The sequence below is a fragment of the Leuciscus leuciscus genome (genome assembly GCF_965113295.1).
Source record: "Leuciscus leuciscus genome assembly, chromosome: 9".
Taxonomy (NCBI): Eukaryota; Metazoa; Chordata; class Actinopteri; order Cypriniformes; family Leuciscidae; genus Leuciscus; species Leuciscus leuciscus.
In genome coordinates, this window is record NC_138733.1 from 30700591 (window position 1) to 30728588 (window position 27998).

General features: G+C 37.9%; 1 protein-coding gene and 1 long non-coding RNA gene across 6 annotated transcripts in view; one reads left to right on the top strand and one right to left on the bottom strand.

Annotated features, from left to right (window-relative positions):
* Positions 1-27998, bottom strand: part of robo1 (roundabout, axon guidance receptor, homolog 1) — a 258365-nt gene that overhangs the window by 97379 nt on the left and 132988 nt on the right. The gene's annotated exons all lie outside the window — the stretch shown is intronic.
* LOC309506938 lies at positions 24820-26403 on the top strand. The gene is made up of 2 exons (XR_014208969.1): positions 24820-25194; positions 26066-26403. It is a non-coding gene; the product is annotated as an uncharacterized lncRNA (long non-coding RNA).

The following is a 27998-nucleotide window of genomic DNA, read 5'->3' on the forward strand; positions in this document are numbered from 1 at the left end:
AAATTCGTTATTCTTTATTTAAATCTACCCTTTACTGTGTCAGTAATTTATTAGTCAGGAAAATATTAGACTACCTTAAAAGTATTGCTTAAGTTAACAGACCCGTGCGTGAACATCTCCACAATAAAAAGTGACAATTACTTCGTCTAGACCATTTACCGGTAAATAACAGTTGTGAATATATTGCGAATATATAATAAACTTGAACAGTTGTCAAAAACAAACGTTTGCTGATACTTTACCTCACAGAGTTATTCGGCTATCCAATGCTGAGCTTCCAGAGACGCTTAGACCGGCGAGATGCCTCCACAGGGCGGGAGATACGCGGCGTGATTGACAGCTTTGACACCAAATGGATATACGTGAAAATCAGATGACATGATTTCACAACTTTTCATTGGTCATTTAGATATGTGAAGCATACTGTATACGGAAATGAACCTGGACATTCTATCCGTCGAAAAATCTCAAAATCGGCAAAATGGACATACGCGGTTTTCATCGGACAGCGACGATATACAGTATCTAAACAAATCACAGTCATTCCTCTTTTCCCATTCCCACTTTTCCCATTCCTCAAACCCTTAGAATATTTGCTCCCATTTGAACAAATTCTCTGTAATTTAAAAGGTGTAAAAAAATAAAATAAAATAAAAATTAAATAAAAAATCAACAGATTTGAATTCCCATCCAGAATTCCAGGTTCACACAGGAAGAGAAGAAATGAGAGGAGAAGAGAAAAAAACACTAATAGAATCAAAACCCTTGAATTTTCACTCCCAGAATTCCGTGTTCACTCAGGCAGACGCCGTTTCTCATTCCGTATTCCAGTGGCGGAATTCCGTGTCGAGGCCCATCAGAGCTAATAAGAGGGACCTGTGATCCCAGCTCAGAATCCTGCATATATTTCTATCCCTCCGTCAAACGGGAATTCAGGTCAAACATTAATTGTTCCTGTCAGATGGCTGGAGGAACTGTGGGGAACAGGGGAATCTCTCTTTGTTTTTCTTTAATCATGGGAGTCTTTGTAGGGCGGACACTTCACATAAAAATAGAAGATGTATTGGTTTTATTCCACTTGGATGCAAACGGAGCTCTCTACTTCACACATTCGCAAATACCAAGGGTGTTCTGGCCTTTCCCCTTCCCATGTGACGTCCCGTTTCCCCCACAGACACAGAAGTCCCTCTCGGCTGTTAGATAAATGTGCTTGTCTTCACGGAGAGCTTCTAATTAGTCTCCATATTGCATTTTATAAGTTTCCTCCCCCATGCGCTCTTTATGAAAAGCTTCTCAGATCCCATGTGCTCCACAGATCAACACAGTGTTTCTATTATTAGCTTTGGGGTTATTTTAAATGAACTGTCTATTAATGATATAACAATTAGTGAAAAACTGAAAACTCAGACATAGTGTTTCGCCATAGTCAGGAGGATAGATGCAACTATTAAGTCCACGAAATTTCTACAATCTCAGAAATCTCTATTTTCAGAAAATCTTACAATTACTTTCCGGTGAATTAATATAAATCCCCCCCCCCCCAAAAAAAAGTTCCATTATGGGATTTTTTATTATGGGATTTTCATTAGGCAAAAAAGCCTCTGAAAAAAAAATAGTATTCTTACAAAATATAATATAATATAAAATATATAATATAATATAATATAAATATAAATATATAAAAAAAAATATATATATATATATATATATATATATATATATATATATATAATATAATATAATATATAAATATATATATATATATATACTGTATATATATATATATATATATATATATATATATATATATATACACACACACACACACACTATACACATATATAGTTAGATGCGATAAGTCGCAATTAATCAATTTGCTTCGAGATATATAGATATATATTAGAGGGGTTTTTTATTTCCTTTTTTTTTTTTTTTTTTTTTTTGCTTGTTCTGCTCATAGAAAGGCACTAAGAACGAGGTATACGAGTTTGGCTCATCCTTCTCGTTTTTTCACTCCATCATCAAAATCTGCGTAATAGTGGTTAAAAGAAGGAACAGATGTGACATTAGAGCCCGAGAAGTAGGAGAAGGAGGCAGCGCCCAGAAAACTGCTGATTACAGAGAGAGAGAAAGATTACAGGACTGAGAGAGTCTATCGCCTGAACACACACACACTGTGCTCTCATGAAAGGACTTTAGCACGACTGATAGTTAAAGTGATAGAAGATAGAGTGGGTTCATTATTTCTGGAGAAACAGAGAATTGTGGGATGATAGCCTGTTCTCTCTGCGGACTGGCTTTGTGTGGTGAAATGAGAGAATGTGTCAGACCGGACTAGTCAAGCACAGAGACTTTAATTGCTCTGGCACACTCTAATTAACAAAGACCTCTGTCCTGCCGAGTGTGTGTGTGTGTGTGTGTGTGTGTGTGTGTGTGTGTGGCAGGTGAGCAGCACATGACAGAATGATCCCTTTACTGGAATGTAACTCCTTTCTTTTCACATACATAGTTTTGCCAACTAAATGCAGACATGCTCTCTCTCTCTCTCTCTCTCTCTCTCTCTCTCTCTCTCTCTCTCTCTCAGCTAATTAAATGACAGTCTAATCAAAAGTTTCAAACCAAACTTTTTTTATACCGTCTATAGCATAACACGTTGGTATCACAAACTAATTAACTGCTACTCATTGTTTGTTCATGCATTCAACATTTAATAATAAAATGTATTATTTAAATTAATTAATGATGTGAAATGATTGTTTTATACATTAGCTAATGCTAATGTATAAAACTATATTGTAAAGTATGACCAAATAAAGATTATTTACCTCATTTATGAATAATATTTTTTTGAATGTGTCACCAAAAGGTAGTTTCTCTCACTTTTGCAAACAATTTTGATACTAAACTACTGCTGTTAACATACACACACACACAACTGCGATGAGGATTGGCTTCCACAGTTGTTATACTGAGTTAAGGATATGTCCTTTCCCTACACCAAACTTCACACAAACCATTCTGCGTTGTTAGATTTCATTAAGACATTATTTAGTTTATGCTTATTCAGCCGTTTTCCACATTGGTCTGTTCCGTCATGTAGGTGATTTCAGGTTTTACTACTCCTGTGGGAACATTTGGCCACCGCAATGTTGGCAAAGCCCAACCTACACAAACACACAGACAAACACATTCACCAACCAACACTGTTTAAAAGCTTTTCATCTGCCACAATACTAGAGTAAACAAAAGCACATTTATGATCCTCTCTCTCTCTCTCTCTGTCCACTCTATTATTTATCTGAGACTGCCCTTGTTTTACTGTCCCTTATTGTCTGCTTGTTCACACACACACACACACACACACACACACACACACACACACACACACGCTAAGGACTCTTTGAAGTACTGAGGGGGATGTTAACTTACGCCATCTATGATCAGGAGGTTTATGAGGGAGTACTGTTAGTTACTTTAGTCATGTTTAGTCACACAGGAAACCACATTAATATCTGAACTGTTTGTTCTGGTCAGCAATGTGAAGCTTGTTTCCTCCACAGAATACAAAATAAAAAAGGTGATTGCGATATAAACACGCAATTCTGACTCATTTTCTAGCAATTGCGAGTTTTATAACACGAGAAATAAAGTCAGAATTTTTGTTTTATTCTGTGGCGGAAACAAGCTTCCATAGCAACGAGGTTATAAATGAAGAGCGAATTGATACTTTTTCTTAAGTCTTAAAGGGATAGGTCACCAAAAAAAAAAAATCTGTCGCCATTTACTCACCCTCGTGTCGTTCCAAACCTGAATGACTTGCTTTATTTTTCACAATATCTTCAGAAGAAAGAAATTCACAGGTCTGGAACAACATGAGGGTGACAGCATTTAAATTTTTGGGTGAACTATCCCTTTAAGACACTAACAATCATGTTGAGTTTCTCAGCAACATCTCAAACTGTGTTCAGATCGGTGCAATCAAAAGTTATTTCAAGAGGATTTTTAAAAATATATATTTCTCATCAAGACAGGGGGTTTTCGTGGTGCACGAGAATAATCATTTTGGTTCCCTATTAAACAGTTTCCAAAATAACCATGTTTTTTTTTGTTTTTTTATTAGTGTGAAGGAAATGTACAAATCCAAAGAACCTTTTTCCACTATAAAGAACCTTTTGCATAATGGAAAGGTCCCATGGATGTTAAAGGTTCTTCATGGAACCTAAGATTCCAATAAGGAACGAGTGTAAAAAAAATAAAATAAAAAAAAACTGGGTGAACTATTCAACAAATGAGAGCTCTCTGAGCTATGAAAGCTCCTCTGGGATGATGTCACTATGTTTTGCTCATACGGAGAAGAGCGAGATTACTGATTACCTCTTCAAACAGAAGCTCTTATCTCAGACCTGCTGTTGTGTCTAGTGCAGGAAGAGAGAACGTTACATTTCAGACCCGCTACATTCCACGTAGTCAATCCAGCAGTTTTTTACGTCTACTTGGAAAATGAATGTTGCTCAGGGGCAAGTCAAATAGATTTGATTTCACTGGTATCTAGTAACACCGGCTCGCTCTTTTTCTTCCTTCTCCTCGCCTGTAACAGTATATTCCTTGTTCGAAGCCCCCAGGAGAAATCTCAGCGTTTTGAATACAGAGCATAGCTGAGGAATGAGGAGATGAGGGAGGAAAATAAGCCGCGTCGATGCTCCGCTGGGACGAGACTCATCTGAATCTGACTGGGAGGGCAGGAGCGAGCGAGAGAGAGAGAGAACAAGAGAGGCCTGAAAAATCAATAAACCAGCAGAAAATCAGAGCGCGCTGACTTGAGCCAGAGCCTCCCTCTCGTTCTCCTCTTCACCTCCTCACGCTCCCTTCAGCATCCCGAACACACATCGATTCACACCCGTGTGATTGTTTGAGCTCAGAACCTTCAGCTCGAGAAAACGCACAGAGAAACTGACTTGTACGCAGTCAGGGTTAAAGTAACAGCAAATTCCTTACATGAATCTACACCAAATCTCCTTAGACTTTATCCGTCAGTCCTCCATCAAGTGCACTGGTGCAAGGCTTTCAGTTTTATATAAATAATAGAAGAGTTGTTGCAGTGTAACAAAAATCACAAAAATTTACCTAGAAATTCAAGAAAAATGGCTTATAATGTATAAAAAAAAAAATATATATATATATATATAATTCATCAATTTTGATTAACTGATTTGAATGAATAAAGGATTATTAAATAATGAAATGGATATAATAAATTAAAATATAACAATTCTAAACTATTATTATTATTATTAATAATAATAATATTATTATTAAAATGTATGATCATTCATAATAAATGAATTAGACTGATATCATTTTTTCTTAAACAATTAAAATAATTGTTCAATAAAAATATAACAAGTATGAATTATAAATAGTAATAATAATTATAATATATATTATATATATATATATATATATATATATATATATATATATATATATATATATATATATATATATATATATATAAAAGATAAACACAAACTTTTGGTAGATGTCAATCGCAAATGAATTGAGTTGGCAGCACTAATATATATATATTGATATATTATAACTATATTATAAAATGTCCTACATTTAAAGCTGTAGTAAAACATGCTAATAAAAATTAATAAACAAATCTAAACTTCTCTTCAGGTTACACCGCTATTTATAATCAATAAATAATAAAGTATTTAATGAAGTATATGTATTTTTTGCATTATTCCACATTGCCATATTCGCTTTCGCATGGAGAAAATGCAAAGCAAAATAAAGCTAAATCTCTCATCATGTGGTTAATACGGTCCAATAAATACATGGATATTACAAATAAAAGTGGCACTGTTGTCATGAGCTTCCTACACAGAAACACAATTGATAAAAAAATTGTACGTCATGCAAACATGTTGCAATTCTGAAAAAAAGCCGAGTTGCTAAAAGGACATGCAATGCAGTGGACTTTGCATGCATCTCCGACCAGCTCTGAAACCCTATGCGAAATCTAAAGCCACTCATTATCAGAACATTCTAGGAGAGACGGACTCCCCGGAGAGTCGAGCGCACCGATAGCATCTTCTGACAGAGGCACCCAGACGCTAAAGAAACGAGATACGGCTAAAACGAGAGCGAACAGAAGAGGAGACCAGGGGACGGGGCGCAATATCGCGATCCCAAAGCCTCTTATTCAGTCAGAGTGTCAAGTTGAGGGCGAGACCGTTCGAACGGGTTTATCTTTGCGCTAGCTTAGATGTAGGCTAATCACTCATGCCCTGACACGCGCTGAAAGGGTATTTCCTAAGCTATTAGCAGAGAGCGCCATTCATCAGCCCGCTGTTAGCACGCTTAACCTTTAGTCCGAAGAACCTTATCGATTCCTCTTTAAGCCAAAGACTCAAAACAAATGTTCTGGCCTAAACCGCTGACCTGAGAGCAGGATTTCGTCAGACTGAATGATTCAAGTCACAATAATCAAGGTAAACAGAACCTGCTTGAACGGAACGGTTCACAAACAATGAGCGTTTCGTTTGCTCCACGCCGTGACCTCGCTTTCACCCCTTTAATGAAGGGAATGATGGAAAAGAAAGACATGGAGGGACATCAGAAGAGTGAGTGGCGGTCAGTGAGTCTATATGAACGATTCATATGATTCAGACTGCAAAACGAAACATGTTGAACGCTTATTCAAAATGTATGTGCGCATGTGTAAAGGCTCATTGTTTTGGACTAAACACCATTAGGTCATTCTGAGGCCCTGAGGCCATGTGACAAACTGAATGAGTTCATCTTTACACATCAGAAGTCTTTCCCAACTTGTCAACATTCAGCTTTATTCAACTTTCTTATAAAACAGCAAGGAAAACAACAAAGGTGAATACGCTAAATTATAAATTAGCTTGCTTATTTCATGACAAACTATGATTATTGAAATCATAAATAATAGACGTCAGCAACAAGGAAACTCTGAAGACAGCATTCGTTGATTTTCCCAAAGCAATTCATCATAAAAAAGATTATATGGCTTAATAAATCCACTTCATACTAGACAAATAACAGTGGCAAGTGGCCCCATATCTGCAAATGTCACAACATAAACAGGCAATTAATTGTGAATTATTATTATTTACCAAAGATATGAGAAACCGGATGCTTTCAGCTTCTATCTCGCCTCAAATCTAAATGTTTGCAGATTCAAAACAAATAAAAGTCCCGGAGCTGAATTATTAGGGGGATCTCGGCAGAAAGAAAACAAATAATCTGGTGTGCAGTTTCAGTCATGTGATATACTGTAGAAGCTGGCATTTGCTCGCAAGCTAACAAACCCTCCCCGTCTCCGGATGTGAGGCGAGGTGAGAGAATGGCATTTGTGCTGTTCAAATCCACAAGAAATGTGTCGCGTCTTCATTTTCTAAATGGAAATCTGCATGGAGAAAGAGTTCTCATTTGTGTGAGTATGGAGTAGGAATGTTTTATGCCTGGCTGCCAAAAAACACTGGCATAATAAATGTGTTTCACACACTGAAAATCCCCAAACACAAGTGTGGCGTAATTAAAGTCGACACTGGCAGTTGCAATGCAGATGCCATTTTACGTGACGTAATTGAGCGAAACAGGAAATTCGACGAGAAAACAGCTAAGACAGGACTTGATTTTATCCATCTGGAATTAAATTGGATCATGAAAAGTGGGCGTATCAAACTAGAATGAAGGTCGGAGGAGAGGAGTGATAAAGAAAAGTAGGCGGATCAAACTGTTACAAATGAGAATAAAGATGATGATGATGATTATTATTCCATATTTAAGGAACTGATAAACGACTAAGTACAAAAAAGTGATTACTGTCAAACTAAACCGACTCTCAATAAATTCAATTCATGTTGAATTTAAATATACTTAGCAAGCCTGCAAATCATGCGCATTTTGAATAAAGATTTGGCTACATTGTAAGTAAAAATTAAGAAATAAAAATAAATTAATTTAAATAAATTAAAAAAATTCACATTTTAAAGAACACTAACATTTAAATAAATAGGGCTGGAACTAATTAATCAATTAATCTATCGATTATTTTTCGAATAATCAAATAATCTTACGATTATAAAAAAAAAGAAAGAAAAAATAGCCTATTTTCCCATATTAACAAAAATAAATAATGAAGTACAAAACTGTGAATATCTTTCAAATAAAAATAGTCTGTCCAATTAAGAAAGTAAATGGAGCTGTTTTTGATTTCAAGTTTACTTTAAATCCATATAGTGAGCCTGTAATGCTCTCTTATTCCATACTGCAGACCATTCTTAATATCGTTGAACACAATGCTTCTTTGCAGGCTGGATATTTTTACCATTTAGCGAGCCTAGCCTGTGTTGCCACGTTTTGGCTCACGCCTCTGAAGGTTCTCGGTTTAGCTCTGGTCAAGGTTGTGCGTTCTGTTTGGATTCAGGCCCCCCGTCTCCGTTTGCCAACACACACAGAACGGACCCATAACTCACTCAGCAAGGCCCTTGAGAGACACGACGCCCTGGGTACTCCAACCTCTTAAATAGAGAACTACAGCCCAGTGTACCAACGTGTCTCCCTCTCATTCGATCTGAAAAAGGGTTCATCTCTTTTGCTCCCTATCTTATCTTATCTTTTCTCTCATCTAATATTCTTTTGATCTCCGTGTAATGAATTTGGGATTCAGAGCATGCCTCTTTCTCGCCCCCCACTCGTTCGCTCTCGCACTGTCCATCAAACGGCAGAAGCGAGAGGTTATCGACTCCTCTCTCTCTTTCGCCCCGGCATGCTGAAACCTTCAATTTAATAGAGGGAGTAGAAACAGACTCCCAGTCTATCTTTAACAAAGCCCCACACCATTTTCTAGCCCTGATGAGATCCACCGAGCTCCCCTTTCGGTTCCCGGGGGTCCCCTGCGTGCCTTCTGCGTTCAAAGAGTGTCAGCCCCCATTACCCGTCTCTGAGACAGACAACTAATAACACTGGATCAGCTTGGCAGACCGCAGTCGAAATTCGTTCACTCAATTTGACGCCTGGTTTCTCTCGCCTTGATTTGCTCGTGTGTTTAGATCAAAATGCCATGTGACGAGATACACTAAGCGAAGACGGGCTTTAAAAGGCAAATGGGGAGGGGGGAAATCACCACACGTCAGCGAACTTTCAAGAATAAAGCGTAACGTGTTTTGCATGTAAAGAGGGCGCAATCAATCTACAAAGGCAAGTCCGCTTCCGCAAACCAACCACCCACACATACATACGCCCCGAATAACGCCATGTTCCTTCCCTTGAAATACCTCCGCATTGCACATGTTTTGAGCCTTAATTATTCTCAGGATGCTTCTAAACAGACATACGCGCCTCACCCACCAGCCAATAACCCAGCAAAGAATCACTTAGCATCTGCCTGCCATTAAATCCAAATCCAGAACGCAGCTGTCCGCAAAAAAAAAAAAAAACACTCCTACAAAGTGACCCGAGTTGCTCAGTCTGGTCAGATGTGGAGGCCATAAACAGGGCTGCAAAACTCATAGCCAAAACCATCTGCCGGTTGCAACATACACAAAGCTACAACTGCCAAACAGGCAAACGATACGGAGCTAAACAACATCAAACAGAACGGAAATGCAGATGAGACGTTACATTATGCCAATTAATTTTTTTTACAACTGGTAAGGATACATAATATTTATGTTTAAAGGCACACTACGTAATTTTTCGCCACTAGAGGTCGTTTATTCAAAACAAAGGCGTAGCTTGATGACACCTTTATTTCGCGGAATCCTGGGAGTTGTCGTCTTCACCTCTACAGCCGGTGGAGAATACGACGGGACTCGGGCAGAAATCATATTCATGGATGACGGGTAATGTATCATATTAGATACATTCGAGTGTGTTGAAAGTCATAATGAAAGTCATAATGCTACTCTGTGCGTTTGCTCTGCGGCTACTATACGAGACACTTGTTGCACACTGCAGTGAGCTAGATCGATGTGAGGCATAGTAAATATGGTACTCGCCGTAAAATAACGGCGCTGATCCACTTGTCCGTGCGACACTTTTGTCGCGCCGCGCTCCACTATATTCCTATGGGTGACGTCAAGCAACTTTGACGCGCCCGCAAAGCATTCCGGGAAGGCGGCGTTTCATTTGGAAAAATGCTGCGCGTCAAAAAGCTGGCCGATGCCCATCTTTATGCAAATGAATTCCGTTGAACGCGACGCGACTATCCAATAGAAGTAGAGCATATGGAGACGGGAGGAAGGCTCTCGCAGGTCCTCTGTTCTAATACGCTACATTTCCCGCTCGTTCAAAACCACGCCCATAGCGGTAACGCCCATCAACGTACCAATGTGGGGAGGCGTCGCGACACCACGCGACAGTCGTGTCGGACAAGTGGATCAGCGCCGTAACAAAAACGAGAAAACTATGTTGAGCTGTATAACAATGATTAGTTTCCTGTCTATGAATGTATCCAAACAGTTGCTCACCTGTCTAATAAACATATAATATATTAAAGCGTCTTTGGTGTTTCCATGGTTTCTACAAAATAAAACCAGAAATTGAGAGTAACGCGGGTATGATATCATTGATAGGCGACGCACGGACACGATCCGTGTCCTGGTTAAAACTGCTTATTTCTCTAGATTTAAACATTCTTAGAAATATTTGGGATAATGTAAGTACAGAAATCAACTAAATATATAACATTGTTCTAGTGGTTTTTGGATATTTTGATCCAAAAACCTCACATATTGTGCCTTTTCAAGAACTGCTATAAAGCCAAAACAATCTCTGTTACTTTAAACCATCCTTGTATCTCTGTAAAGCCGCTTTGGAACAATCTACATTGTTAAAAGCGCTATATAAATGAAGATGACTTGACTTGAACTTTTCTGATAACCGATATTTCTTAAAATGTCTTAAAATGTGGAGGCCAAACACTTGAAGCCAAAACCATCTGTACACAACGCTACAAATGCCAAACAGGCACGCGATACTCCGCTAAACAACATCAGATGCAACGGAAATGCAGATGAGACCTTTGCTTTCCTCTAGAAGGAAAAGGAAGCGATAACTGCGCTGTTAAAAGCTCTGACGCTCCGCTACATGATTATCTTTCTTTCCATGTCAATGAATCACTTTTACAAGAGCACTTTCCTGTCTTTATAATCCTATAAGCTAGAGGAGCGAGCTACTAATACTGTCCATCAGTGTCTTATAAAAGGTCTCGGTGTGTTAAGGAATGATAGGCGGCGGGAAACAAAAGACGGATGGCGAAAGTGGAATTAAACGCATCGAGAGCCTTGTCAGCGAATTTCAGGGATTGCGGGGCGGCATGTCTATTTTTCAAAACGATATTTCTTTATTTGACAGCACCTGCTTGAGGGATAGCATCCCAGAATGGGATAGCCGTACATCACCCTGCGTCACCACGGATGTGATTATCCAGAAACGTCCAGCATGACAACACGCAGGAGATACCTGTAAACCGCATCCGTGACGGGTGCCGCGTGTATATGTCCGTGCGCATACGTTTGCTGTCACTCTGCCAGCCCACCATCTGGGGCCTGTGCACTGACCGTCCTTAATGAGGGGATTAGACCTCATGCATTGCTCTGGGACCCTAAGCACCGGCACATATCGCCCCCTCCTCCTGCTCGCTTTTATATGGAAAACATTACAGCGGGAAGGTAGAGCCGTCAAACTGGGCGCACAGCGAGGGCTTCTGATGAGCCACGCTTAACTACGGCCATTCTTCTGGCCTTGGCTTTTTGTGCGCACGTACACAACAGAGGTTCTGCAGGTGTTAGATCCCTGCATGTGTGTGCGTAACGGAGATTGCCGGGTATGCGCTGCACACGGTGCTGTTTCAAGCCCCCTGGGTTTGAGTTGGCAGACCTTGAATCAGTCCATAATGAGCTCTGCCAGTTGTAAGCTCCAGACGCAGGACAGTGGAACAGCGGGGACCGCGAGAGAACCAGCCGCTCACGCCGTATCTCACTCGCTGCCTCCTCCGGTCTGACACAAACAAAGCACAGAATAGATTAAAAGAACACAGGGCATGTAAACAGAGGGGCCACACTCCTGAGGAAGATAAATGAAAGCGTCAGCCGCCGCTCTAATAAAGAGAAAGCCGCTGGCTTGTGGCATGTGAGCTCGACGGTCAAACGAATGCAATGTTAATAGAACTATGAATATCCTCCAATGAGGGAATGATTATAGTCATTAGAGAGTTCCAAAGACACGTTTTTTTCAGCTGTGGTTGGAGTTTCCAAGACCTATCAAATGAGTGATTTATAGGGCATATTTCTATTCATGTTCGTACATACTGGGTCTGATTCACTAACTTTGCTTGGACACATAAATTAATAAATTCACAATTTTATTAGAACCAACTGTGTATGTGCACTGATACTAAATTTCTCTGCCAATACCGATAGCCGATAATTCAGAATGATATCTGCCGATACCAATACCAATACATTCACTAATGCTCCCAACTAATGCTGTAAACTATAAAGGGAACCCTCTCATTTGGTACTATAATATTTGAGGTTAAAATTAACAACAGAGCTATTATATTCAACTGCTATTTATTTTCAGATATAATTACACTCATATTTAAACCGAAATGTTTGTATACAACTACAACTATACAAGGTAGTTTTCATAAACTTGTCTTCATGGCAAATTAATAAATTAACAGTAAATGAGCTCATCTCTAGTATTTTTATTGATAACTAATGAACTGTGAACATTGGATAACTTTCCAGAGATAAATGTTACGTAAAGTGACAATGTTCACAAGCTGTTTTATTGACTTCTTTACGCGGTTGAAACACAGATTGAGTGTGATACATGACATATTTCGGTAAGTTGTACTGTATCTTTCAGCATACCTTCTGATGCATGTTTTTTCATGCTATAACTTATATTAAAGTGGAAGAAAAGACTCACTGCCGCTTGAACTGAGGCAACAGTGATCTGTTGCATCACATTTAAGAGCGTCAAAATGCCATTTATTGTTTGAAATTCAATTCAAACTGAGCAACTGAGTAGGAATTTAATTCTCAATTCAATTGAGGCACACACTCCCTCGCTTAATCCGAAATAAAATCACTTGAAAATCATTCGCAGTTTTTAATAAATGAAACCCACAATGTTTAAACAAATAAATACATAAAAAGGTACAAAAAATTACAATAACATTTATTTTACAATGTTCTGGTCTCTAGATATGGCTCAGATTCCTCAATCAATGCAAGTCTGTGGGATTTTTTTGCATGTTACATTGTCTGGCAAACGGAAATCATAAGTCAGATCACTCAAAATAGAAACCGCATACCTCTCCCCAACAAGCCACATGATTTGAGGTATTATTCATATCTGTCATACAAAAAGGCTTAGAGAGGCATGCCAAAGTTTAATACTCAGGGTTTGTTGAGCAATAAATAATAGTAATGCTTACTTTGGTTAATGCCAATAAAAATATATTTTTGTGAAAAATCAGTGAACCTTCTCTGTAAGTCTCGTATATTAACAAATAATTGGAAAATGTGATGAACTTGTCCAAAAGCTTTAGTGACCTCACGGCAAACAACAGAACTCCTGAACGCCTCAGTCTTGGACTTATCACAGAGGAACAGTGTGTTCACATCTCCAAGGGCCAAAAACACTGAAGTGGCCCTCAATTTCCAGAGCTAATCATTCAGTCCTAAACAACACCTGTGAAGTAATGGCAGCTCTAGGGCCAAGTGGAGCCAAGACCTGGCAAGAACCGAGCTGGAACCAGGGCACTTTTTATCGTTGGGGACATTGGAAGAGCGTCATCCAGCTGTATTTAGCTGTTTGTAAATGTGTCCGGGGCAGTCGTCCAGCGGTGGAGGACACCGTCGAACAGAGGGAACCTTGTTGCGTTCTGACTGGCACCGTTCCAGCGGCCGTACGAGCGCATACACAAAGCCCTGATGAACTAGCAGCGGTTTATACATCTCGCTCGGGCTAAAAAAAAAAGTCCGAAATGTCAGCTAGCCTGAGAGCGATTGTCTTACGAAACCCCACTTTTCTTCTCCCCTCTTTTTCTCGTTCAATCTTCTTGAGAGGTGGGATGAATACCCTCTCTGCTCTTTATACACTTGTCCTCCGCTGGTTCGGGGACTTAGAGGAGGGCAGCGGATCTTAAATAAAGCTAGCAGAGGGGTGACATGCGTGGCGAAGGGGTAATGGCAGGGGCATTGTGGTCGGGGAACTGGAGGCGGGGAGACCCGGAGCAAAAACACTTCAGCGCTGAGAGGACTTCTTCTGAAAGAGTCCCGGCCGATGACAGCACAAAACAAGAGGCCCATAGTCATCAATTAGAAATCAGCAAAACACAGCTGGAGCCAAAGGGGCCTGCTGGAAGTCAAGGGCTTAGGAATTTTAAGGGGAGGATGGGGAGAGAAAAAAAAAAAAAGGAGTAGGAACAGTATTCAATAAAGGCTAGAGGAGAGATCGGGATTGTGGGAGGTGTGATTTAGAGACAGGGAAGGGAGGATGACAGGACTCGGGTCTTATGCAAGCTCAAAGAACGGATGGGAAACAAACGTTCGAGGGATTTCTGAGAGCAGACGACTGCCGATCCACCAGTTCAGCCGCAACTCCCGTGATTTCACAGTTGTCGCTGCTCTGTAAATTTCTGCTTGTTTTTCTTTAGAGATCTTTAACAGAAGAGATGCCAAACGTCGCATGGGGATTCGGCCTGATTTGGACTGCTAAATGCCTGTGGCTCCATGTCAAAAAAACAGAAAGGCAGAAACATTGAATCTTGGCACTCTATCCTGAAACATTTCCCAAGAGGAAGGGCAACATGACAACATTTCGTGTTTTCTGACTTGACTTCTGAAAGATCTCTAGCCTATAGGATCCTTAAAAGTAAAATGCTGCATATCCTACACTACAAAATATTTTTTTATAAATATACTCAAAGCAACAATACATAATATATTAAAACTCACAATAATGCATCTTTAATATGAGTGTATTTTATTATTTTTTTACTGCAATGGATGATGTTTTCCCCCCAGCTTGTTTCAAGTGTAAAAGATAAAAACTGAAAATAAATCTGTGCAGTGCAATAAAACAACATGCTATTCAAGATATAATCTATGAAAACCATTATTAATATATTATGCAAATAAATTACATTTACAAAAGACAAGTTTAGAAAAATATCTATTTTCTTCCCCTTTTTTGCAGTCTAAGATATATAGCATGTAGAAAAAGTACTATTCGTATTTCAAATAAATGCTGTTTGAACTTTCTATTCAGTGTTTTCAACTGTAATAATAATCAGAAATGTTTCTTGAGCATCAAATCATCATATTAGAATGATTTCTGAAGGATCATGTGACACTGAAGACTGGAGTAAATGATGCTGAAAATTCAGCTTTGATCACAGGGATAAACATTTAGCAATATATTAAATTAAAATTACAATTTGCAATATATTATATTGGAAAACAGTTATTTTAAATTATAATAATATTTCACAACATTATTGTTTTTACTGTATTTTTAATCAAAGAAACGCAGCCTTGGTGAGCATAAGAGACTTCTAACAAAAACTTTTTTTTTACAACAGTGTATAAATAACTACTATATAACAGCTGCAATACATCAGTATTCTGTCTAATCTCCAACAAAAACATGCACACAGAATTCTTACCCATAAAAAGTTGACCATGATAACCACAGTTTCCTCTCACAGATCTCCCTGAGACGGTGTTACACACATTCTGCCACTTTTTATTGCTTTTGTTGATTCAGTAGTGACTAATACCGAGTTACCACAGTTATTGTAATACAATATAACATGTTTTCAAACAATCAGACCTTCAAATGGCACTTTTACAGTTCCACACAACCAGGTTGTCTCTTCCTGGTGTAGTTCAGCTAGCCAGCACTGTGGCCACTTGTGTGTACTGCCTTTTATTTGACATAACACCCTTCAACAGCCCTCTAACAAGACAAGGGGGCCCCAGTGTACCAGCATAGCCAATACTGAGAACAGATTCAAACACACACACGGACAGACACAAGCACTGTTGTGATGACATTCACAGCTGTTCTGTGTCTGTCAGAGCTCCTCAGCGGCTGTTTTGTGTCCTTAGCTAGAAACACTAATGACAGATGCCATATTTCCCTCGCTGGCCTTAAAGACCAGGATCTGGGCCATGACTCCATGTCTGCTGAACCCCACAGGAGGGCTACTGGATCCCCAGGCAACAAACGGGCGGAAATTATCACACGTAACTGGTCCAACTAGGTCACGTGCGCAACAGCAACGAAATAAAATAATTGATGCGTGTAGACGTGGAGGATTTGTTTATAGAAACTCTGGGACTAATCGTATGAGATGAAAATAGCAGTAGCAGTAAATCACAGTCACCGGAATTCTCATTTCATCCTTTGAATTATTCCTCGCGTCTTCCTCCGGATTGGCTCAGGTAGTTAGTTTGACTCCCCATGTCGCGTTAGGAAATAAGTATGCTGAAATCTGTAACGGTAGAGAAGAAATCTGCATGCTTTACAAGCATAAATGTCACTTGGGATGACAAACTGCTAAATCAAATGCTTAACATGTCAGAAAACTGTACATGTGCACTGCATGGATTTGGCCGGGGACATCAGTCACTGTTAAACGGCTTTGAAAGGAGTCCTTGTGGGCACATATGGTGACAGGGTCACTCTTAAAAGGAGGTTATTTTCTATATAGGTAAATACGGGCCAAGAGGTCCCGGGACGTGCAGGCGCACCAAATATCTATCAATGCAATCCATCACCGCGCCTACCTTTCAGCACGGATTTCTATAGGAATTCTCCAGTGTCCCACATAACTGTCCCTGTTGAGTTCAGCCATTTGTAAACAGGCTTTTATTAATAGCCCGGTCGTTAAACCATTAGAGGTCTAGTTTAATGCCATGTGAAGTCTTCTCAATCCTGGCATGATGAAGGAGGTGCATCTGGACCATGAGAAGCATTTGGCAGGTGTGGATGCTAACGCCAGCACGAGGGAGAGACGGGATTTGGAGGAGAAACTGAATTGGGATAGGCGACTTTTAGAATAACAATCCTGCCAATAGGACACTACTGTTTGACAGTGTTGGAACATGCATCTGACAGTAAATATAGTGCAACAGTGCCAGCCCACTTTTTCAGCGCCGCTGGTTCTTGATGTATTTTTTGTTTTATTAATTTCTCCTATAGGGATTTTTTAAAAAGTCTTTGTGACTTTGTTATAAGCCATGAACCAAGCCAATCAGCTACAACACTACAAAATTTGATTTGAAGCAAAAAATTTTTTATAAAAACGGACATAAAACCAGTTACAACACTGTGTAATAGAACTACAATCCCATGAAGCATTGCAAACAGCATCACTGAATTATGAACGAGCGCGAAATGTAAAACTACTCATTTAAAAATGTTGATTATAGGCTATATAAAAACAATATATTTTCAGTTTATTGCAAAATATGCATATATATTCAAATATTTATGTATTTTAAGAGTGTAGGGAGGCAGACTCGATTATGTTATTTGCAGTCCTTAATGGGAATGGGAGGAGCTAAAGAAATCCTTTGGCATGTTTTGCTTGTTTCAACATGTACATATTTTAGAGATGTACGATATAGGCCTATCGGTATCAGCCGATATATGTTCATTTTTAATGTTATCGTTATTGGCCCAATATATATAATTGGCCGATATATTAAAGGCGATAAATAATAGAGTGTTTCCTTCAGCTGCGATGCTTCAGATGCGCACTGTTCACCATGATGGTTTTGAATTGCTTGAAATATGATTGGAATCATTTCAAAAACTGTTAAGTGCAACGTGCTGTCATATCGGCTATATCAAATTATACTGAGAACATTATAATTGTGTGCTTGGGACATGTCTTTTAATGGTGAGACTTTTGTTTTTGTAATCAGGCCCTCAAAAATTATCAAAAAATTTGCATTTAGCTGTATCGGCCAATATATCGGTTATCGGCTTTCAATAAAGAATTATCGGTTATCGGCATCTGCCAAAATGTTCATATCGGTGCATCCCTAATATATATATATATATATATATATATATTATATATAAAATTATATTAAATTTTTTTTTTTAAATAAAACATTTAAATATATATTATCAAATATATATATATATATATATATATATATATATATATATATATATATATATATTATCAAATATATATATATATATATATATATATATATATATATTAGTGGTGGGCCGTTATCGGCGTTAACGTGCTGCGTTAACGCGAGACTCTTATCGCGCGATAAAAAAAATATCGCCGTTAATCTATTCTCCAAGTTGGGTTGGGAGATGGCTCTATACTACACAAGCTATGATGACGCAATCTACCCGCGGCCGTGAGGTAAACCCGGCTGCAACGCATATTCGTCGTCATCTTAAGTAAACACGACTGAAAGTGAAAGCTGGTGAAAAAGATCGGTGCAACATCCATTATTTGGACTTGGTTCGGGTTTAAGCCGTCAGACGAGCAGCAGCAAACTATATACAGAGTGTGTGGGGTAACAGTTCGGTAAGTTAACACACGACTAATCCGTTCGACCACCTCAAATTCAAAACGAAACATGATATCACTGAATACCAGCGCGCGCTTATTATTCCCATTCCAATATATCTTAGTGGTGTAGCACATAATCTCGATTTTAAGAATCGTTGTTGTGTTTCTTTTTAACTGAAAAGACATCAGTTAGACAATATTCTAATTTTAAATTTGGGGTTTCATAAACTCCAAGCCATAATAAACATTAGACCTACTTAAGTCTCTGCAGCTAGTGTACTTAAATTTTATTTATCTGCAAAATTATGTTGTATACTTACAGTTTTGCACAATATATGTTCTCAAAACTACATACACCCTTTAAAAAAAAATACATTTAGCAGTTGTTTAGCATGGGTCTGTGTAATCTGTTCTGAAATGGTTTTATTATAATATACTGTATATCGTTATCGCAAGAGGCTGCAATGTATATCACAATATAGATTTTAGGCCATATCGCCCATCCCTAATTGATAGCCTATAGTAGTTGATAATAACATAGGCCTACCTAATGTTGCCTACGGACGGTAACAGTACAGTAGTAACCTTTTACAGTCTATGAGTAGAACAGCTTTCTCAAGCAGTTTGTGATGCATTTTGGAAACAGGAGATGAGAAACCCGTTCTCAAAGACTTACTTTTATAGTCATTATTTGGGTAGCACACATATTCTGAATGCCTTCGGCAGAATTCAAATGAGCCATTTTAATCTAGATTAATCTAGATTAATTTCAAAATTAATCTAGATTAATCTAGATTAAAAAAATTAATCTATGCCCACCTCTAATATATATACACATTTATTTTATTTTAATACATTTATTTTAAAATAATAAAATAAAATAAAATAAAATAAAATAAAATAAAATAAAATAAAATAAAATAAAATAAAATAAAATAAAATAAAATAAAATAAAATAAAATAAAATAAAATAAAATAAAATAAATACTCCAAAGGAATTTCACATGATGCTGGGCAGAAACGGCAGTCAGTAAACTGAGTGCCATGTGTAAACTGCTTTCACAGCTCACTGCTGGCTTCTGTCAAAACGAGCAGTGTCAACTCTGCCAAACTTAAACACGACATAAATCTGTTACTTGAGCGAGTCAACAGCCCCTCATCTCAGGGACAGATGTGTAAAACCTGGCAGGGGAAACAGACAGGAAGAGATAGAAAGGGTCTGGCAGCAAAGCAAGAGTGTGAGATTGAGCACGATGGCAGGATGGGCGGCCATTTGCTGGAAATATCAACTGTCTACTCGCTGTTTACGTTAATGAAGGATGCCACAGAGCTGTTTTGAGAACTGTGTGTGGGCTGGCGGTATTAGTTTCAGCCGTGCAATGATAGAAGGGACAAACGGGGCAAAAAATAACTTTAAGCAAACATCCTAGTTTCAACTCAGACTAAAGCAATGCAAATCAATTAGACAGCCTGTACGGCCTTCCTCTTGTTTTTTGAACTGTTTGTTCTCAAAGCATTTTTTTTTTTTTTTATCCTAATGCACACATACACTTACATCTTTTCTTCATTTTGTCTTGCTTTCCCAAGGCCATTGTACAGGCAAACGTCACAATAAAAGAGTCTGAATCAAAACAGCGTGAAACAAGGTGCTTAAAGCAACAGGACGTGGAAACAAAGCGAGATGAGACACAACTGCATGTGGATGATTAGAAATGAATGGCTGCTGGAGAACAATACCAACAGGCCTCATCAGCAGGGCTTCTCATCCTAGTTCTGCTGGAAATGACTTCCGAATACCCTCCCTGTCAGCATGTGTGTGTGCGCGTGTGCGTGCGTGTGTTTTCTGGAGGGTTCTGCCTCACCTAAATTGTCAAGCATTGCTGAGAATCAAACACACGCATGTCCACGTTCATTCTTAGACAAAGAATATGACAAGCTATCGCTAGAGACCACAAAGACAGCTGAGATTGAAACATGTCTGGCACAATCAGAGACATGGGTTTGGTACAGTGACTCTTTTGATTAAAACGGTCATGGTCCAAAATTCAACTCATTATAAAAATACAAAAGAAACCCTGGTTTGCATTAGAATTTTTATTTTTTTATTCTCTAGTCTGAACATCAAAATAAAATACAAAACATGCACACTGAGAATGTTTACATGCACCATCTTACACTGATTATGCTCAATACATTTTTTTTTTTTTTTTTTTTTTTTTGCTATTTACCCATCTATCTGTTTGCATATCAGAATTTAAATATTCAAAATGAATATGCATTGATCAGATCAGACTATGCCCTTCAAAAATATATATGTTTATAGAATAGAAATATAGAAAATATATGTTTATGCTATAACATAAGGTGGATATTATTTTTGAAGAAAAAAATTTAATCTATCATACTAATTTAATTAAAGGGGACCTATTATCCCCCTTTTTGAGAATGATTCCGATTTAAAATAACAAACGGAGTGGATGGATTTTTACCAACACTGCGGACACACAATTATGTTCAAAAACAATATAAAAGTGAATTTTGCATAAGAGGTCCCCTTTAAGAAAACAGAATCCTGAAAATGAATTCCCTGAGGTAAATATTTATTTATGCTTAATTTATGTGTATTATTAATTTGATTAAAAGTAGTTTAAAGTAGTGGAATGCTACCACAGGCAGTCAAAACAGTAGGCAAAATATAAAGTAAAATACAATTTAATACAAATATATTTTAATATTTTTAATTACTTTAAATATTTTTTTATGGATTTAAGTCGGATTATTTTAAATCACCAGATTTAAATAAATAAATACATTTATATTTGTCTCTTTGAGAACAAAACAGAAGAGCCACGTCATCCACCCAGAACTAGGATATCAAAGTCAACACTGAAAGGTAGATATAGCCCATGCTGCTTTGTGGTCAGGGCGTTTTTTTCCACTCAGCAATAGAAAAGGCAGATTAATTAGAATTTGGTTAACAATGCCATGGCTTTCAGATTAATCCATCTGGCCTCTGACCTGTATTGAGCCCAAAACGCTGCCTGGGAAAACGAAGAGAAACCAAAACTGCTGCAGTGCTGGAACTATCCACCATTCCTTGAGATAGTTAGAATGAACAAACTCTTAATTGGGGTCATTGGCTCAAAAGTTAATTACATCGCATGGTAATTAAGACCACTGGCGGACTATGCAACAAACGAAACATTGCCTGAGAATTTGTACACAGACAGAACACACATTCCTTCGACAAAGACCAGCAGGATAAGTGAATGCTAATCGGGCTGGACATCTCCCACACAAGTACAACTTAACACCCCTACATAACATCACCCCGTGACACATTCTTCTACACCCTCCAAAGAATTCCACCAGAGCCGATCCTCCCGATCGATAATCCATGTCTGGGACACACACGAACCTGCGGACGCGCTACATAAATAAATATGAACTCCATACCCTCCTTAGCCCCATTTCAGTCGAGCCAATGGACAGAAAACAGACTTAGCTGCCGAGTCAAAGGTCGCCCAAGACTAAATTAGGGAGTCCCATGTGGATGGGGGGGGACAATTACCCTAAATCCTTCAGTGTCTCTCACACTCCCCTGTCAAAGTGCTGCAAACAGTATAAAAGTGAGGAGCACACCCCCTTTTAGGCTTGTCAGATTGTATATAGTTTATAAACAGAGATGGGAGGGGTCAAAGGTGTTGAGGTGAGGGGTCAGGGAGTACGAAACGAGAAGATTGAGAGACGCAAACTCTCTAGCTGATGGATAACACTTGGCTTGGGAAGTGGCTCACTGAAAGCTGCGGGACCACACAAAAACCTAGAGAGTTCAAATCTCAATGCCTTTTAATGCCTCATTTAAATCGTATTTAAACACACAATCTACTTATTGTGCAAGACCTCAAGATAAGCCCTATTCGGAGAAGAATAGCCGGGTTAAATTATTGTTTTAGAGACATACTTTGTGATATTAATTAAGCCTGTGTCAAACATGCCTGTTAAAAAAAAAGAAAAATGAGGAGCAAATTGTCTCATTTCTGTATCTTTTCACACAATAATTCTTTCAGATTTTTTTTAAATCTTCATTATTGAGGCTAAATCGCTTTTTCTTTTTTATGCATTTGGTATCATAAACAATACTTTTACATCATGTTTTAATCTTTTGCTGAATTTATTACAGGTACACTACGTGTCAGTGTTTTGAATGGATCGATTACTGAATGATTCAATGATTCGTTCATAAAGAGTCACTCAGCCAATAAAATGCGAGTGTCGGAACTAGCCTAACTTTTGTATATTTTATAACTGTAATAAGAACAAATATATTTGAATGAATATAAAATACAACTACATTTAACCTAGATTAATAAATGTTTTAAAACTAGGTGTTCGTTGTTAATTCATAATACTGTACCTAGTGCATCAGTTTTGAATTTGCACTAACAATTCACATTGTATTTCATGCCGTCATTTGAAAAATAAAATAATACAACCAATATAATAAAAGGACAATTAGTTTCACACCAAAAATCGAACTGTTTTATGTGTTGCATAGTGCCGTTGAGCAGTGTTTGTGGTCATCATGACACACTAGAGTTGCTATGTGGTCCTCAGACAAATGGACTTTCAGAACATGCCTCGGTTCGCTAATGGAACCTGAACATGGACTCGAAGCGCTCTTAAGATACGACCCGAGGCAAACACAATGAAATTACAGGTGAAGGTTACTCTGTCAGAGTTACATTTATCTCAAATGTGTCAGTAATCACAGAGGTCTGAAAGCACCGTGAGCTCTTAAATTAATCAAAATTGCAGCACATCATCTAATGTTCCAGACAGCAGGCAGATGCCTTTATCTTGGGAGCGTAATTATGAGCTAAATGTGCCTTAATGTGCCTCAAGGTTTCTCAAACTAGCATAATATTTTTTCGTAAGAAGGTGCTTACCTGTTGTTAATCCATAGCACTGTTTGGATGTTCAAATGGTGTTTGAGGTGCAGTTGCAAATGGTGTGTGTGATTTAATGTATTGATTAGGATTGGAGTGGGATTCTTGGCTTGAATATATGATATGGAGGAATTTATAAGAGGATCATGCAATTTTTTTACTTTAAACTTGGACAAACAGATCTTTTTGTTGGCAAAATGATACCAAATGCATTAACTAATATTGACAAATATTATTAATATTTATTGTAATGTGACAAAACCCAGTGATCTTGATCCACTGAAAATATCCATTGTTGAATTTTAACTAAGTATCTGGCACTGTGAATAAGTTTCCATTAGCACGTGTCAGCGCTAACAATGAATAAGCTAGCTTGCAGTTGATTTTTTGACTTTGGCCTATACACAGAGGAAACATAACAATGTTTGTGGGCCAATCACAGAGAGGTGCCGTCAGCAGTGTGGAGAGATTGTAGCATTGCATGATGGATCCTTCCCTCCCAGAGGGGTTCGAGTCAGGCTCGGGAAACCGGCCACGGTTTAGGGAGCTACACTCGCGTTAACATTAACACACACACACACACAGTTTCAGCTGAAAGATTTCCCCACGGGTCTAATCCATCTCACTTTGGTCCGCAAACACGTCTCCAGACAGTTTGCAGAGCATGAGAGAGGAAGATCTAGCAGAAGAGTCTGTTTAGCTTAATGCTGACCAAGAACGATGCAGCACTCCATGGGCTTTTCACGAACAATATTGAATGGTTTTAAATAAATAAACGAATACATTTTGTAATAAAATAATAAATTATAATATTTGAAATATATATAGATGCATATATTTCTATATATTGTTATGTTTTGGTTCAAAACACTGACTAATGTATCAATGAATCAAGTGATTCTCTTCATGAACAAGTCAGTGAATAATTCACTCAAATTAACCGATTAACAAATCAAATGACGATTTGTTCAAAAACACTGATTCATTCATGAATGAAAGAAGTGACTGTGTTTATAAGGGAGTCAGTGAATCATTCACTCAAACGATTTGTTCAAAAACACTGATTCATTCATGAATGAAAGAAGTGACTGTTTATAAGGGAGTCAGTGAATCATTCACTCAAACGATTTGTTCAAAAACTGATTCATTCATGAATGAAAGAAGTGACTGTGTTTATAAGGGAGTCAGTGAATCATTCACTCAAACGATTTGTTCAAAAACACTGATTCATTCATGAATGAAAGAAGTGACTGGCTGCGTTCGAAACCGCATACTTCCCTACTATTTAGTATGGGAAAAAGAGTAGGCGAGCGAAAAAGTATGTACGAATCCAAAAGAGTAGGCGAGAATTACCTGGGTGACGTATTAATTATCGCGAGATTCGGACTTAAGTGCGTTCGAATATGCCTACTTTCCTACTATATAGTAGGCGAAAACAGTACGTGAAGGAAGCAGTACGTTCGAAACATCAGTATTCATAAAAGAGTAGGCGAGAAGTTCCCGGATGGCTTACTGCTTCCACACAGATTTTTGAGTGCTGATCCGTGGATACTCTTCTATCCCAGGAGGCCACGCGAGAGGATACGTCATTATCAAACATCGCGGAGATCAGCGACGCGGGTGCTTTCAAATGTGAGTAAACACGGTTCCTTGTGTTAAAATTGCATGTGTTGAACTACTGTGGAGTAAACTGTTGAATTGTTGAAGGTGTAAAGACGTTACACAGTATAGTATAGTTGTGATTTTGCTGTAAAAACACGTTTTACTATGTATAACGTTAGCTAACATGGGAGCTCCAGTAAGGACACGTAAGTTACGTCTCTAAAGTGGATTTACATAAACCATATACATCTTAAAGACGCTTATTTAAAAGGTCTATTTACATCTGACAGGAAAATCTTCAGTAAGTATTGCAGAAGAGCACATCACTACATGAAATAGACATCTGAGTGATGAATGTGTGCTAGAACAAATCTATATAGTAACTAAACATAAGTTATCTATTTTATTTGTCCATTACTGTTGATAAATTGAGGAACATTTATGTTGGATAAAAAGTTAAAACAACCTCAACATGTAAATGTAGTGTTGAGCTCATAAATCACAGAGGTAATGTGAAACTTGTCTGGATGTTACAGGGTCGGATGAAAAACGTGTGTGTTTATGCAGTGGAGGAGAGTGGCTCATGAAGCAGAATGCTGCCATCAAAGGCTTTGAGTGAGTATACTACAGAAATAAATAACAACAACTATTTAAATATTAAGTTGTAGTTTATTTTAATTATTGTAATTTCAAACAGAGCTATTACAGCACTTTTCTGATTCTTGATTTCTGTGCATTTGCCACAAAGCTTTTGTGGTGGAGCAGGACCTGCGAGGGAAGATGATGGCGGCATTTGTGAAAAAAAACAAACACGTTTTTGTCTTCTAAATAATACTGAAATCAAATGACATTGTGCGGTTAAAATGACTGTTTTTTGTGTTATGTTTGTGCATTTTTGTAGGATCTGAAATGTCAGCAGGCTGGTGTGAGCACTGAGGATGAGGAGCCCAGAGCTGAATCCTGGAGATGGTGCCATGGATGAGACCTCCATCACTCCACCTGCCCTTCCAAGACCCTCCATCACTCCACCTGCCCTTATTGCCTCAGATTGTGGAGCACAACACTATACGCAACAACCTCAGGCACGAAGGCACGGCTCACCTCTGGTGGTCAGCTGATTCATCAGAATAAAGCCTCAGAATGGGAACCGCTGTGTTGAGATGGCAGAAGGATGTGGGGTTCAGCACCTGTAGTCTACATACATGATTGTAGTTTGAATAAAGCTTTGTTTCATGTGTTGACTTGTATATGCATTTGTTTATTGTGTGATGGTGACTTTGATTCATTCTTTTACAAATGTATTAATATTTCTCATTGTTGTCAGTAAATAAAATATAAATATTTAATGAATGCTTTATTTATTGTTTGAATGAAAATGTAGATATGTTCACTATATACACATCTAGAGTGTATTCATGCATAGCTATGTCATATGACATACATTACATTTTGTTTGTTTTATTGAATTATTTTCAGTAAAAATTAATATAATTAAGTATTGGTCAGCATTTATCGTTGTTATTATTGTATGTTTTGGGGTGGGATAGCAATACAATTCATTCTGGGGTGATATTAATTTTTAACATTAATGATACTTACATTTTTCGAGTATAAAATCAACAGTTTTCTCCAAAGGCGAATCTTCGCACAGCTGCCCTTTGTGCAGACATTACAAACGCTGAGGAAAACCGTTCTAGGTAGGGCTGTTGAGTTACTGATGTTATGAGGTGTATATATATATATATATATACACACACAAACACACATATATCAATCATGGGTTTGCATACATAATATGAGATTTTATACACAGGAAAAAAGAACCTACAAGGTTGAATATCGTAATATATATTTTCTTAAATAATTAGTTATAATACACTTAAAAAAATCATTTTTTGTTATTTATAGGCTAGGCCTGAGGGATGAAACGAGAGTTAAATTCATCAAGAAAAAGAGGAAAACATAAAGCAGTTAGCCACTTTTGCTTGTGGCTGAAAATGTTTGGATATAAAATAAAGAAATTAACAACATATTCAAGAGATGACAATTTGGGGATTTTGTAATAAAAATAAATAATATCGTTAAGGATAAAACGGTGGGTCACATTAGTAGGGTTAAATATAAGAACTTAAATCAACCCTAAATGTATTCACAACATAAATGGGCAGCAGTTTCTTCAAAAAGACCACAAAATGAGCAAGTTTAATCAATATCAAGATATTTACAGATAGATGAATTAAACGTGTCGTTCAAATTTTTCAAGTTGTGGCTCTTGTGATAACGCGTCGTAGGTCACATGATAACGTCAACATGGCAGATGTCCGGTTCGCATTCATACTCAACGAGATCTGGCTATAAAGTACCTACTCTTTTAGCGCTCGTTAAGTAAGTACTTATTGAAATTAAGTACCTACTCATTGAGTATGCGGTTTCGAACGCAGCCACTGTTTATAAGGGAGTCAGTGAATCATTCACTCAAACGATTTGTTCAAAAACACTGATTCATTCATGAATGAAAGAAGTGACTGTGTTTATAAGGGAGTCAGTGAATCATTCACTCAAACGATTTGTTCAAAAACACTGATTCATTCATGAATGAAAGAAGTGACTGTGTTTATAAGGGAGTCAGTGAATCATTCACTCAAACGATTTGTTCAAAAACACTGATTCATTCATGAATGAAAGAAGTGACTGTTTATAAGGGAGTCAGTGAATCATTCACTCAAACGATTTGTTCAAAAACACTGATTCATTCATGAATGAAAGAAGTGACTGTGTTTATAAGGGAGTCAGTGAATCATTCACTCAAACGATTTGTTCAAAAACACTGATTC